The 13,296-nt window shown below is 41.1% G+C and overlaps 1 non-coding gene across 1 annotated transcript; it reads right to left on the bottom strand.

Annotated features, from left to right (window-relative positions):
* Nucleotides 1-273: 273 nt before the first annotated feature.
* Nucleotides 274-345, bottom strand: trnae-uuc (transfer RNA glutamic acid (anticodon UUC)). The gene has a single exon. It is a non-coding gene; the product is annotated as a tRNA-Glu (tRNA).
* Nucleotides 346-13,296: the final 12,951 nt, after the last annotated feature.

The following is a 13,296-nucleotide window of genomic DNA, read 5'->3' as shown; positions in this document are numbered from 1 at the left end:
ATATCTGTTTGTAGCTGAACAACTTATACAATGTGATCTTTCTTCTTTGTGTCAAATGAACTTAACAATTGAAACATACAAAACTGGCTGTGTTTCTTGCCAACATACTTGTGTTTGGACATGTGGGATTACTTGCACGACACTTTCAATAGCTCAGTTGGTAGAGTAGAAGTTAAAACTATCATCCTTAGGCTGTCGGTTCAACTCCGACTCCCACAAACTTTATGCTTTAATGCAGAATCTGTCATTTTATTTGAGCAAAAAAAGAGGTTGTTCCCTGACCGGGAATCGAACCCGGGCCGCGGCGGTGAAAGCGCCGAACCCTAACCACTAGACAACCAGGGACAAAGCTGCAGAGTCTGCACCCCTACTATTCTGACACTGTTTGGATGCATACTGGAATTGGTATGCATGAGTGGAAAAAGGCCATAAAGCGAGTTATTCATCTTTCTCTTTGTTCTACAAAAAAATGAAGTTTGCAAGAGTCAGGGCTCTTTTTTACCATCTGGGAAAAGAGGGAACGCTGGTGTCACTAACACATGGAAAGAGCTGTTATAGTATTCCCCATTTGTCTCCTTAATGTTTCTGACATTTTAGCCACTCATTTCTCTCTCTACATGAAAACACTCTAGAAAATGTTCTCCAAAAAGTATGGAATGTTATTCTAAGTACTCGGAAAATAGTCTTTTCCTCCCCCTTCTGACACGTGAACTTATAGACGCCTTTGATTGCACGGTGTCTCTGTAATTGACAGGGGAGAGAGCGTATGCCACTCCCTCTCTCTCTAAGAGTACAGCCAATTATGCTCTTCTAGACGCTCAGTTTCAAAGTTAAACACAGCTACTATATTACTTATAAAAGCTTCACACTCACCTCAGCTGGGACATTTCAGACACTGAAGGAAACTCCTCACTTCACTCTCTTCATCTGACCAGTCATTAAGCTCCACTGGTTTCTTCACTGTTTGGAGTTTCAGCACTTCTAGGAAGAGGGAGGTCTTTCTCTCTGAGGTCTATGTACCAGACTGCAGAAGCTGACTGGTAAACTGGCTGTAAAGCTGGAAGGACACTCCTGCCTGTCTGAGTCTCTGAGTCCTTCATATGAGATTACAGATCCAGCAGGAAAACTTGTTCATCATATGCATATGACATCAGTTTCTTTATAGGTCTGTTAAAAGTCTCTCTCTGATGAATAGCTGGTTGCAGACTCAGGTTCAGCAGAAATTTTTTTTTTTTTTTAATTTTCCCACTTATAGGAACCTGTCTGATCCTGTGTTGAATCAAACCTACAAACACAACAACCCATTTATTATTTTTTTTAAATTTAAGTTTAATTCAAAATAGCTTTATAGTCAAGACTATCCTGTATAATATTGTGGACTCATTAAAAGGCAGCTTTAGAGTTTAATGCAAAGAAACAGCAAAGATAATTTGAAGATGTCATTTATCAAAACACTGGACATAGTGATTTGTAATATTAGAATAGAATCCCTTTATTTACTAAAGGTACACAGAAATGTACACAGGTACACAGAAACTTACTGTATGTAAGAGTGCAAGAGTTCAAAGCAGTATTAGTGCAGATAAAAACAACTACAGTGCCATTGCAGCTTTTAATGCTGTTTCAGTATCAGGGTCTTCAGGAAGACTCCACCTGGCAACCCTGAAGTGCCTTGCTATGCTTAAAACTGCACACACACACACACACACACACACACACACACACACACACACACAAACAAACACTCAACAAGGTGAGTTCTGCTTATTTGTTATTGGAGATTTGTTAAGAAGGCTGATCGCCATTTAAAATTAGATTTCACACACTGTAATTGTTACACTGGTGAGTTTGAGGTAGAGATGCACTTTCATTAATACTGCTTACACTGTGTTTCTTTACAACACGCATGGACGTGTTGAAGCACCTCATATGCATGGAACACTACTACTCAGAGCATTGGATGGTTGAAAACAGAAGCTATCTGGCTCACACAATGTTTTAAATGTGCCAAGGGAAATTCCAAGTGTGGCCATCCTTGAGTGGAGTGGAAGATAAATACGTTTTTTTGTCTTTCAAAGCAGCTGTAAGAGTTAGTGGGTCTCATGCAAGAATATTTTCATTATGCTACATTTGTTTTGAATTCTTATAACTGTGCCACATCAGATTAATCTTTTAAATTCACCAAATGATCATAATGTTTGTCCATTTGTTCAAAGTTTGCATATAATACTGTGTATCTATAAATTATTGTATTTGATAATTTCCCCCAAAATGCCCTATAAGGCTAAGTGCCTTCCCTGTTTTCATCTCTGGGTAAAAGGAGCCAATTTCCTAATCTGAGGGATTAATAAATGAAAACTTCACTATGACATCATTAGTAGTGGAATTAAGAGCTGTTAAAGGCAAGAAACAGAAAACCATGTTATTCTATTTGTTCATGTTGTCACATAAGATCCCCACTGTCACGTAGATAAATAAGATATGGTCTGATAATTATATTAAAACACATAAATAAGATATAGGCTGATAATTATAGTAAAACACATAAATAAGATATGGGGTGATAATTATAGTAAAACACATAAATAAGATATGGTCTGATAATTAGATTTTCAAAAAGCTCTATAAAGCTTGATAATTATATTCATAAAGAAAAAAGGCATGTAGTTGCGCTCAATCCAGGAAAACAAAATGAAAACATATCCTGTAGGTGCATAAAGTAAATAGTAGAATGTAGCTTGCACATTACCAGAAGGAGAATCCAGAGGTTTTGTTAAGTTTTATTGCATTAGTGTGTTAGCTGTTGTGTGTGATATCAGCCAGTGAAATAAGAGCAAGTGTTTCATATTTCAAGCTGTGGTCAGCGCTCAGAGCTAGTTTAAAACACATAAATAAGATATGGTTTGATAGATTCAAATATAGTCTCAGTGAAGAATGGCCATAAATGACTATAATGAGGTGAAGGGGAGGACAGACGAGAGAACATTTGTCCTGACAGGTGATGTTACACTGACAAGTGCTGGAATGGAGCCTGTTAATTTGAACATTGGCTGTCAATATCAACATCACAAAGTATTAATATTGCAGTGTTTTGGGATTTAAAATAGCATTGACATATGGAGGCCCATGTATAATAATAATAATAATAATAATAATAATAATAATAATAATAATAATTATAATAATGTTTGTTAGAAACTGGTTCAAAGTGACCGGTCCCTCAGGTTCGATCTCGTCCAAGTTACCCTCTGCCCTCTGTCCTCTGTAGCCGGATCCGGGGAAGTCAAGAGACACTGACACCAAGGTAGTGAATGAAGAGAGTTCAACTTTATTGAGGAAAGCACAGAGTATATATGCATCCTATATCTACTATCTAAATCTACAGGATGACAGGGAAAAGTGAGGCAAGTTCTAAGGGTCTATGTAGAAAGGAAAGAGACAAGGTTAGTAAAAATTAGATGTTCTTTGCATGAACGACCCATGAGCTGTTCCCGTACCCGCCATGAGGTACTCCTGTGCTTAACGAGAGACAGGGTGAGAAAGAGAAAGGGAGGGGTAAAGCAGACAAGAAGAAGGAGTGGAAGACCTCGGGCGACCAGCTCGCGGTCAAGACGCCATGTCATGGCTGATAGGCAGAGACCTTGCGTTGGGTGCCGGAATAGAGAAAGGCTCCAGTATCTAACACTTCTAGGCATCAGCAGTAATCCCTGTATTTCTACAGTATTCTAGATCATTGCTATATTGGACTCTAACCTATTGGACTGGCTAGGATGTATTCTATGAATAAATAACAAAGAACTTTTGTAAGTCGCTCTGGATAAGAGTGTCTGCTAAATGCAGTAAATGTAAACGTCCAAGGAAAGCCGACACTAGCAGGCAAACCGAGCATTGCACAGGCCATACTTGAAATTCCCACAATGCTTTTCTCACCGGGCGTATGTCGGGGCAATAACGTCAGTTGGTCCTACCAGACAATTATCAGCATGACGAGAGTCTTTCATATCAATAAATTCTGACAACACTTTGAAAGTGATAAGCAGTGGTTAGCTCGAAAGTTATTCATAAACAAGCACATTGAAAATTACGAAGCAAGAGACTTAGATCAGCTGTTGTCTCTATCGATAGTATGGGTGACCCATGTGTTCTTAGGATGCAGGTAGGGTCTAACGCCTTCTGTGCTGAGTTGCTGTTTCCAGATTTTAAAAATAGAACATTGTTAAACAGCATCTGTAATAGTTAAGGAAAATGTGTTATAAGTATAAAGTGTTAGAGTAAGTGTTTTGGCCCCTGACTGCCATTAGGACAAGCCAAGACAACCGCTCACTACATTAGCTTATCTACTTGTTAAATCAGCCTGAAATTAAGATACAGCTAAAAGTGTTGATTTTTATACTAACATTTTAACAACTTCAGCCAAAGTATTCAGAATGTAAATGTTTGGTCTAGCAGGTATGGCCCACAACTGATGCAGAGAGTGCATGACATGGCAGAGGGGATTCATGTTGGCAAAATGCCCTCCTACAAATTAGTCTCAAATACTGAAGCAAAAAAGAGGCCGAATTAATCTGATGGAAGTAAGTCTAAAAGGGCTTCTTGATGATGTTACCCTGGTGACTTGCATTCTTTCCAGATGCTCAACAACCACTAAAAGTAGTGCATTGCTAAAAACTACTACTTGTTGTGCTGGAGGTGTTGAAAATATGGTTTCCTTGTCATTGTCAGTTTGATTTTATAAGGTTCTACGTGGGTATCGATAGGAGCTGAAACTGTGCATGTGTTGCCTCTCTGAGGAGATGAGCCAATGAGGAAGATGCCCGTGTTCAAATTTGGCTCTAGACCACGCTTTGAGCCGGTGCACTTTGTCAGCGGTTGAAGTTGCAGCAGCATTGGCGGAGTGGGACGCAATGGTGAGAAGGAGAACGAGAAGGATCTCAGGAGTGAGAAGCTGAACAGCGGCAAGCAGCGGGAGGCTGGAGACAAAGCCTCTCCTCTCCCTTCTCTGACACAAACACAGTCACGTGTTATATACTCACATAATCCAAAATCCAGCATCTTTTATTTGCTGTTAGCTGGCAAAGAGTAATCAGTATAGTCAGATTCCTTTAATGTAAACACTTGGGAAAATTCCTGCCATGATTCACTTTGGACACAGGGAAGATCTGATAGTAAATATTCTGGCAGGGACGGGCCATGACGGCTAAGGAAAGTTTATAATGAAGGTTAATTACACAATTCCATAAAATATAGATTCAGTTAAAATGATCAAACTTTTAAGTCATTCATTTTTATTTTTATGTAGTTAACCCTTTCTTACCGACTTAGTACAATGACAGGAGTTCATCAGAAACGCTCTCAGTGGCATTTCTGCTTGAATTGGCTTGACTTAGAAATGGTTGGCTAGAAGATTCCTGCCATAAGATCACTTTGGACACAGGGAAGATCTGAAGTAAATATTATGACAGGGTGAGGTCATGACTGCTTAGAAAAGTTTATAATGAAGGTCATGAAAGGTCAGTTTTGACTAATTGCAAAAAACGCCATGTAAACTTTAGAATGGGAAAGTCAAGTGGTCTGAGCGAAGCGAACTGCGAACGAGGCATGGACCAGACTAACCAGGACCAATATTTTGAAAGGGATCAGAGGAGGATGACATCAAGAATCATTCTGATGATCAAGTGGCGCACGGTCAAGCAAATTGCAACCAGATACAATGCTGTTGCTCCAACTAACATGTCTGAATGCACAGGTCATCGTCCCTTAGCACATTTGGATGACCTGTTCAGATGACCTGTTCGAGTGTCATTGCTGTCTGAGGCAAACAGAATGGCAAGGCTCCAGTGGGCAGAAGAGCAGAAAACTAAACAGTGGAACATCATCTTGTCAGATGAATCCAAAATTCTGTTGCACTATGATGATGGGAGGGTAAGAATTTGGCATAAGCAGCATGAATTAACGAGTCCTTCCTGTCAGATGTCAGCAGTTCAAGCTGGTAGAGATGGCATAAAGGTGTGAGGAATGTTTTCTTGGCACACCATGGGTCCTCTGAAATCAGTAGATGTTTGAAAAGAAGGGCTTACCTATGTATTGCGACCGAGTGCATCCCTTCATGCAGCTGCTTAAACTATGGCAGAAGGACACTTTCAACAAGACAAGAAACCCTGCCGCAAGGGTTGTATAATCACGGATTTGTTCCAATATCAAGACAGCAAATTTTCAATGTTTCCCTGGCCTTCACAGTCCCCCAATCTTAATCCTATAGAACATCCCTGGGTAAAGGTATAACAGGCAGTTTAGAACATGTCAGTCCCTCCATGTAATTTGAGAGAAAATATCCTATGAAGATTGGACCAGGATTCCTGCAGGGTATTTTCAGCATATAGTGGAAACTATGCCAGAAAGAATTGCTGCAATTCTGGAGGCGAAAGAAGGTCCAACATGCTATTAAATGGGTGTACTTAAGCCAGATACACTGTGTCCTATAATAGGATGTTGCTGGAATGTATGTGGATGTTGTTGGAATGGCCGCAGAGTTGCAGCAGCAGTACAGGTAGTCTGTGATCCTTTCCCCCATCCGAGTGAGTTTGCCCTATTACACGGGGTTGAGTTATGATGTGAATGTTTAATTACACAGGATGGATTGTGGGCGACGGAACCGAACAGCCTTCAGGATTCAAATAGAAAAAGGTGAAACTTCTCCAGCCTTTGAGTTAATCACAGGACTATTGCATAGCAATTAGGGATAACAGAACAGCTTTCGGGGGGTTTGGGTGGGTTGCCTTATCCGCCCCTTTAACAGAGTAGTCACAGTTCAAATTTCCCTTCTTCCATTGTTTACAAGGCATTATACATGTGTTTTATTTATAGTGCACGGAGTAATAAGCAGCAAGTCTGGTCTGTCTGCTTTGGAAGAGAAACATTTGGCCAAAAGAGCAAGACACAGCCAGGAGGATGATTGGTAAGAGCAGATTAGTATATGCACCTTAAAGCTGTGCTCTACAGCTAGGTCCTGTTCCATGACTGCATATATACATTTACTACTGACATTGCCATTTGTATCTGGCCATTTACAGTGCACTCTTGCTCAATGGAGCACTTGAAGCTGATTTTCCATTGTGTCGTTATTATGTTTGACCCGGTCAGGGTGACACACTTTAGTGAGGGCAGCAGTATCCTAGAGGACAGGACACTACAGACAGTGACGAGGTGAGAGGTTGAGTTTTTTGTTACTTTCTCTATGACATACTTTTCATGCCAGGTACTATTGTCCAGTTCAGCCCAATTTAATTTACTGCCTTGTATTATCATATATAAATTGCTGAACATCTTATCACTCAGTTTCAAACATCCCCTCAGCTGTTTTAATCCATTTCGGTTATTCAGAAGTACTGCTAAATGGATGTGGTGGGAAAATGAGAGCACATCAAACACAGACAGCTTTATGCATTGAGTAGTAAAGAGTAAAAGTTTATTGAGTTCTGTCCCCTGTATAACAGAGTAAGAGGACTGAACCGCAGTACGGTCCCCCTCCCCTTATACACAGAACAGAAGAAAGAGAAAAAAAAGAAAAACGACTCCTACAGAGTATCTGCTAATTCATGTTTTGGTTAGCCTGAGCGCTGAAGGCTTCTTCTATCTCTATGGTTAGAACGGTATGTGAGCAGCTGGTGTCCCTGACTCACATGCTTATCTGCAGACTGTTATGCTGTGACTATAGAAACATAAAGCAAAGTAAAATAAAGCAAAGTAAATTTCCACAAAATGAAGCAAAGTAAATTTCCACAACATTTCCCCCCTTTATTCTAGATCACACATTATCACACATTTATTCAGCAAATAGCACTACGATGTCTTCATGTGGATCACCAGCACAGCCCATCTTGGGGAGCAGAATGTCTTCAAAGAGCTGGCGTTGGTCATTGGCATGGCCGCTGAGCGCTGGCATGGTGAACACACTAGAAAGACGTCTGACACGCAATGACAAAAAAGGAGGTAAACACAGAAGAAGAAGAAAAAGAAGAAGAATGGGTAGCAGAATGGGCAACGCTACAGCCGCTACTGGAACTGTAGGCTGAGGAGTGAAGGCAGATCACATATGATTCACATAATCAGTAATATTAGCGCTGAGATCTGGAATGTAAAAACAGCAGGAAGTGTTAATCATTTTGCACACTCCTCCTTCCTTCATGGTTAGGAGATCTAATACCATTCTATGTTGAAGCACTGCTGCCCTTATCGCTTGTTGTTCTATCTTTAAGGCACTTGCTGCTGAGGTGTCATTAACAACTTGCAGTAACTGATAAGCTAAGCCATTGATCTTTTGCAGGTCTGCTACTGTGCCACCGCCCAGGAAAAGGGACCAACCAATGGTTTCACCCGGAGTGGTCCATGGGTCCCTCAGAATTCTACCGCAAAAGTCTGTGCTGGTTATGTCTCTCCTCACCCTGTGCTGCTTGGCATGGGGAAGTGTATACACCTGCGTCCTTGGGCGCACTACAGCTGGATAACAACAACCAGTCCAGTTCTGTGGCAATTCACCATAGGCCACCGAACCACAGACCCACATTGCATTCCAATACCCCTGCAGGGTTGTCATGGAGCAATTCCACAGGGAACTGCTATTGGAGTCACTGCAAGTGCCATTGCTGTGCACCTGCACATAGTCGACGCATCTGGACCAGCCTTCCGGCACCTGCTGCTTCATCTGCTATACAAATATCTCACCCTTTCTAGCTGCCACATGCAGCATCATTTTTGGTGGTGCGGGGTTAGTGGGACTGGGACAGTTTGAGGTCTGGTTAATAACCTGGCACATAGAGATTGTCATATTCACTTCTCCTACGTCTGCGTTTTTCAGAGGGATTACAGTCCTTGGAACACTGGTGTGCTGGCACACCAGGCACTCTTGCTCGATATGTTGGGCATGCACAATGGCTGACATACACGCTGTATTTTGTTGGCATTTAGCTGCTAATCGTTCTGCCTCAGTGGCGTTGGGACCCTGAAATGGTAACAAGTCTTCTGATAAGTCATGGGATTCTTCATCCATATTAATATGCAGTCTATGTTCTGACTGTGTTAGCTGTGTCTGATTTTCTCTACCGTCTCTTGACAGTTCCGAGTGTCGAAAGGGTAGGCCTTGCCTTTAACACCCTACTCAACACAGTTCCGACCTAGTCTGTTGGGGTGCTGCTGCTTGGATTTGGTGCTGGTGTCGGAGCCTTCTTACAGTGTGTGTGATGTACCCAGGTTCCTCGTCCTTCTATTTTGACAGCAGTGTGGGTTGTTAACAGGAGGTTCTAGTTATCTCCACCTGGTGCGCTCGGTGGCGGTAGCCCCTGACTGAATTTCCCGTAATGTGGCCTGCGGGGTAGCAGCGGTTTCCTTTATAGCTTGCACAGCGGTTTTAGTTGCAGCTGCCTTTGCTACTCTATCTGCAAAATTATTCCCCTTGCTGATTTGGTCTTCTGTAGTCCTGTGAGCTGCACACTTAACAACTGCAATTGTCTTTGGCAGCGAAATGGCTTCTAGCAAGATGGTGATGTCTAATATATTTACCCGAGCTTGTCAGGAATTGCCTATGTTTCCATATGGCTCCAAAATCAACAGTTTTGTCTGCAGCTAGTTTGCATGCTTCCGTCAGTGCTACTAGTTCAGCAGCCTGCGCTGAATAGGAGGATGGTAATACTTCTGTTTTAAGTATTTCATGATCTGTTACTACCGCGTATGCTGCCCTATTGACCCCTGTGTCGTCCCTGCTTGCTGACCCATCCACATAGAGGCATTACTTATGGCTTCTTCAAAGAGATCAACCCACGGTATATATACTTCAGCTAAGACTGCTGTGCAGTCTTGTGGATCTCCATCCTCCTTCGTTGGAAGGAGTCTAGCTCGGTTCAGTGTTATACACCTTTTGACAGTTATATTAGGCATATCTAAGAGGGTGGTGTGGTATCTCAGCTACCACTGGGCTGATAAGTGTGACACTCTTTGGTCCTGCAGTATTCGGTGTACTGCGTGTGGGACTAAAACAGTAAGAGGGGAGTATGCCACTATGGTTTAGGTAGCGACATTATGTCTTGTGGTCAGTTTTGAGACAGCTTGTGTGTATTTCCCTTAATGATATGCCCCAAGAACGTCACTTCCTCCTTACAATTCTGTAATTTTGCTCTACTAGGTCAGTTACATGTATGTTACATCTGAAATATTTCCATGAGCTTTTACGCAACATACTAAACAAAGGTTAGGAACAGGCTAAATCAAACCAGGCTAACTCTCAGCAGGTCAAAAGTACTTCAGACTGCAAACTATGATCCAGTATTTTATCAAATTTTATCAGAATTGTAACGCAGGGAGGCTTGGCAGGATACAAAAGAGGAGCAGTGATGCATAGAACGATGTTTATTTAGAGACATGGAAGACAACGTAGCACTAAGGCTATCGTGGGATCAAACACTGACAATGTTAACGTTTACACAAATGACTTATATGTGCAAACAATAACAACACAACGAAGAGCAGGCATGAAACACAAGGGAGCGTGGCCACACGGAACACACACATAAGCAAACACACACACGGGGAGACGTTTGGGGGGGGGCGTACTGTGTTCACACATGCTCTCTCTCTCTCTCTTTCTCTTTCTCTCTCTCTCTCTCTCTCTCTCTCTCTCTGTCTCTCTCTCTCTCTCTCTCTCCATCCTTTGGGTTTCAATAATACCCCCAGGGCAGACAGAGCCACTATTCAAGCAATGTAATATTCTGTTCTGGCTCCTCCTACCTCTGCAATGACATCCTCAGCTTTTATTTCAGTGGGTGTTGCATAGCCACTCATAAGTATAAATATGCCCCTGCCTGAGCTCCTGAAATTACTACAGCCTATTAAAAAAAACCCTAATGAAATATGCAATTGCTTATAGTAGATTGTTCAGCCTTTTATATTCAGTTATTCATGACTATAGCTAGGCACCCCTGTGTGCAATTATATCCGCATTTCAATGATTGTGCTCATTTTTGAGTATCGTGTGAGCTAGTAACATCTCAGCAAAAGAAAGGATTTCAAATGTGCATTAGTCTTTACAGCAACCTAAGATAATCCTTTTGCAGGAAAGGAACTGGTAACTATGCACACCCTCCATAATGTTCAGAAGATATTTAAAGTGCTGGACAGTCGAAGCATTATGTGTGCGCGTGCGTGATGTTATTAACGTGACAGTAAAAGCTCACCATTTTTAAACGGGGGCTGATCGACTTTCCACTTATGCAAGACTTATGTCAAGAGTACATGTCAAAAATTAGAGATGGAATGAGGGGCTAAATGCAACAGTCATACAAGGCATACAACAGTCAAAGGTAATGTGGAAACACACTTAAAAACAAACTATAAGATCATGATTGTCAATTACATTAAGAAAACAAACAAACAAAAAAATATATAACTGTCATATAGAAACAGAATACAAACTGTCTTCCAAGATTGCAACATATTTACATAATTAACAAAATATTAATTAATTAAAATTCTAATTATTCACACCAATAATGCTCGGTGACTAGAAATCGTTTTTGGTTGTAGCTTCATGTAATCCTGTAGCTACCAGTCTCTTTCAGTGAAAATGGTCAGGTACATGTATGTTACATCTGAAATAATTCCATGAGCTTTTACGTAACATACTAAACAAAGGTTACGAACAAGCTAAATCAAATCAGGCTAACTCTCAGCAGGTCAGAAGTACTTCAGACTGCAAACCATGACCTAGTATTTTGTCAAACATGTTTGTTATTACATTATCAGTGACTTAGCCTTGTTAAAGTAGATGAGGGCTTGTGCTCGTGAGAGAGTGACAATAAGCAGCAGCATAACCTTGTAGAGCAGCACCTGCTCCGAGTTACGCATACGCACCAACGGGTCCGTGTATCTCTGACTACAGGTGAACAAACCGGTACAGTGTGCTGGCGTAAGTGCCATTAACCACTCTAAACTGGAGTTTTGAGTGTATATACGTGGAGGAAGGACAAGTAGTTAAAGAGGATTACGTCTCCACGTGTTGTGGTTGCTGGCGGTACTGGTCAGCGCAGGGCACGTGTGGCAAAGCTGGACATACTCCTATCCAGCGATCTGGCAATGCAAAACAGAGAGAGTGAGCTGCAACAGAGTTCTAGAGTTTTAACAAGAATTTTGAATTATTGACAACTCGCATATAAGAACAAAGTGAAAGATTTAGGATCATGCTTTTATGTTTCCAGGAGATTAACTCACCTGCCTTTCAGAGACGTGCAGAGCGGAACTTTCAAAAAGCTTATCAACGTGACGAGAATGTGACGTTTAGGTTCATCTATAGTGTTACAGTAACAATGTGAAATATGGATATTGAGGTCAGCATCACTTAAGAGTGTATGTGTGAAACATCCTTGTAACCATAAATGTTGTGTTGTTACAAAATTAAGCAGTCCATCCAGTTTCATTTACCTGATTTATTAGCAGCCTGTGCCCACGGTCTGACTCAAGTATCTTTATTTTAATTTCCTCCATGTTGTTTATAATAGGCCTACAGTAAGAAATCCTTTTAAAGGTGATCGCCATTTCTCCCACCGTATACTGTTGAAGCATACAAGATTTTATTCAGTGAGAGATATGTCATTTATGGGGATTAGGTACAGCGCGTTTTGTTCAGGACATTCACGACGATATATGTGCTAAATGGGATTGTAAAATAAATAGCTAGCTAGCCATGTATTTAGACAGAACCTGAATTGTGTTACATGGGTATTTTTATCCCATGTTTTTAAGGCTGCGTTATGTACAGCCTAGCATAAATAAATACGCAAGAATGCAGAGCACGAATAGTCATTGCTTGCAATCACTAGACAATCACTAGCAACTACATTTGCTAATCATTTTCTCTTTAAAGTTGGTGTAAATTGGAAACTATTGCAGACGTGACGTGTGATGTCATAATGCAGCCGCATCAATTAAGCGATTATGATGTAGTCAAAGAACAGATTTTTCAAATGAACAATTTCTGTGAACCATTTTTAGTCTACAGATCACAGATAACGGTTACACCTGGATTTTCAAACTAAATTTATTATGGGTCAGTCCGGTAGTTATGATTGCAATCCAAGACGCAAGGAACATGTTCCTTCTGAGAAATATGAAAAGGAAAAGCACGGGATATTTGCTAAATATGGGAAAAAGAAAAACGAAAAAACACGAGCCCAGATCCCTGCTAGAATAGAGGATGACTTCTTTAAGGGTAAGTTCTGACCACAGCCACCACTTGGATGAACTGTGTGTGTG

The sequence above is a fragment of the Electrophorus electricus genome, chromosome 10, assembly GCF_041902795.1.
Source record: "Electrophorus electricus isolate QZ-2024a chromosome 10, ASM4190279v1, whole genome shotgun sequence".
In the NCBI taxonomy this organism is placed as follows: Eukaryota; Metazoa; Chordata; class Actinopteri; order Gymnotiformes; family Gymnotidae; genus Electrophorus; species Electrophorus electricus.
This window is presented reverse-complemented; position numbering and strand designations above follow the sequence as displayed.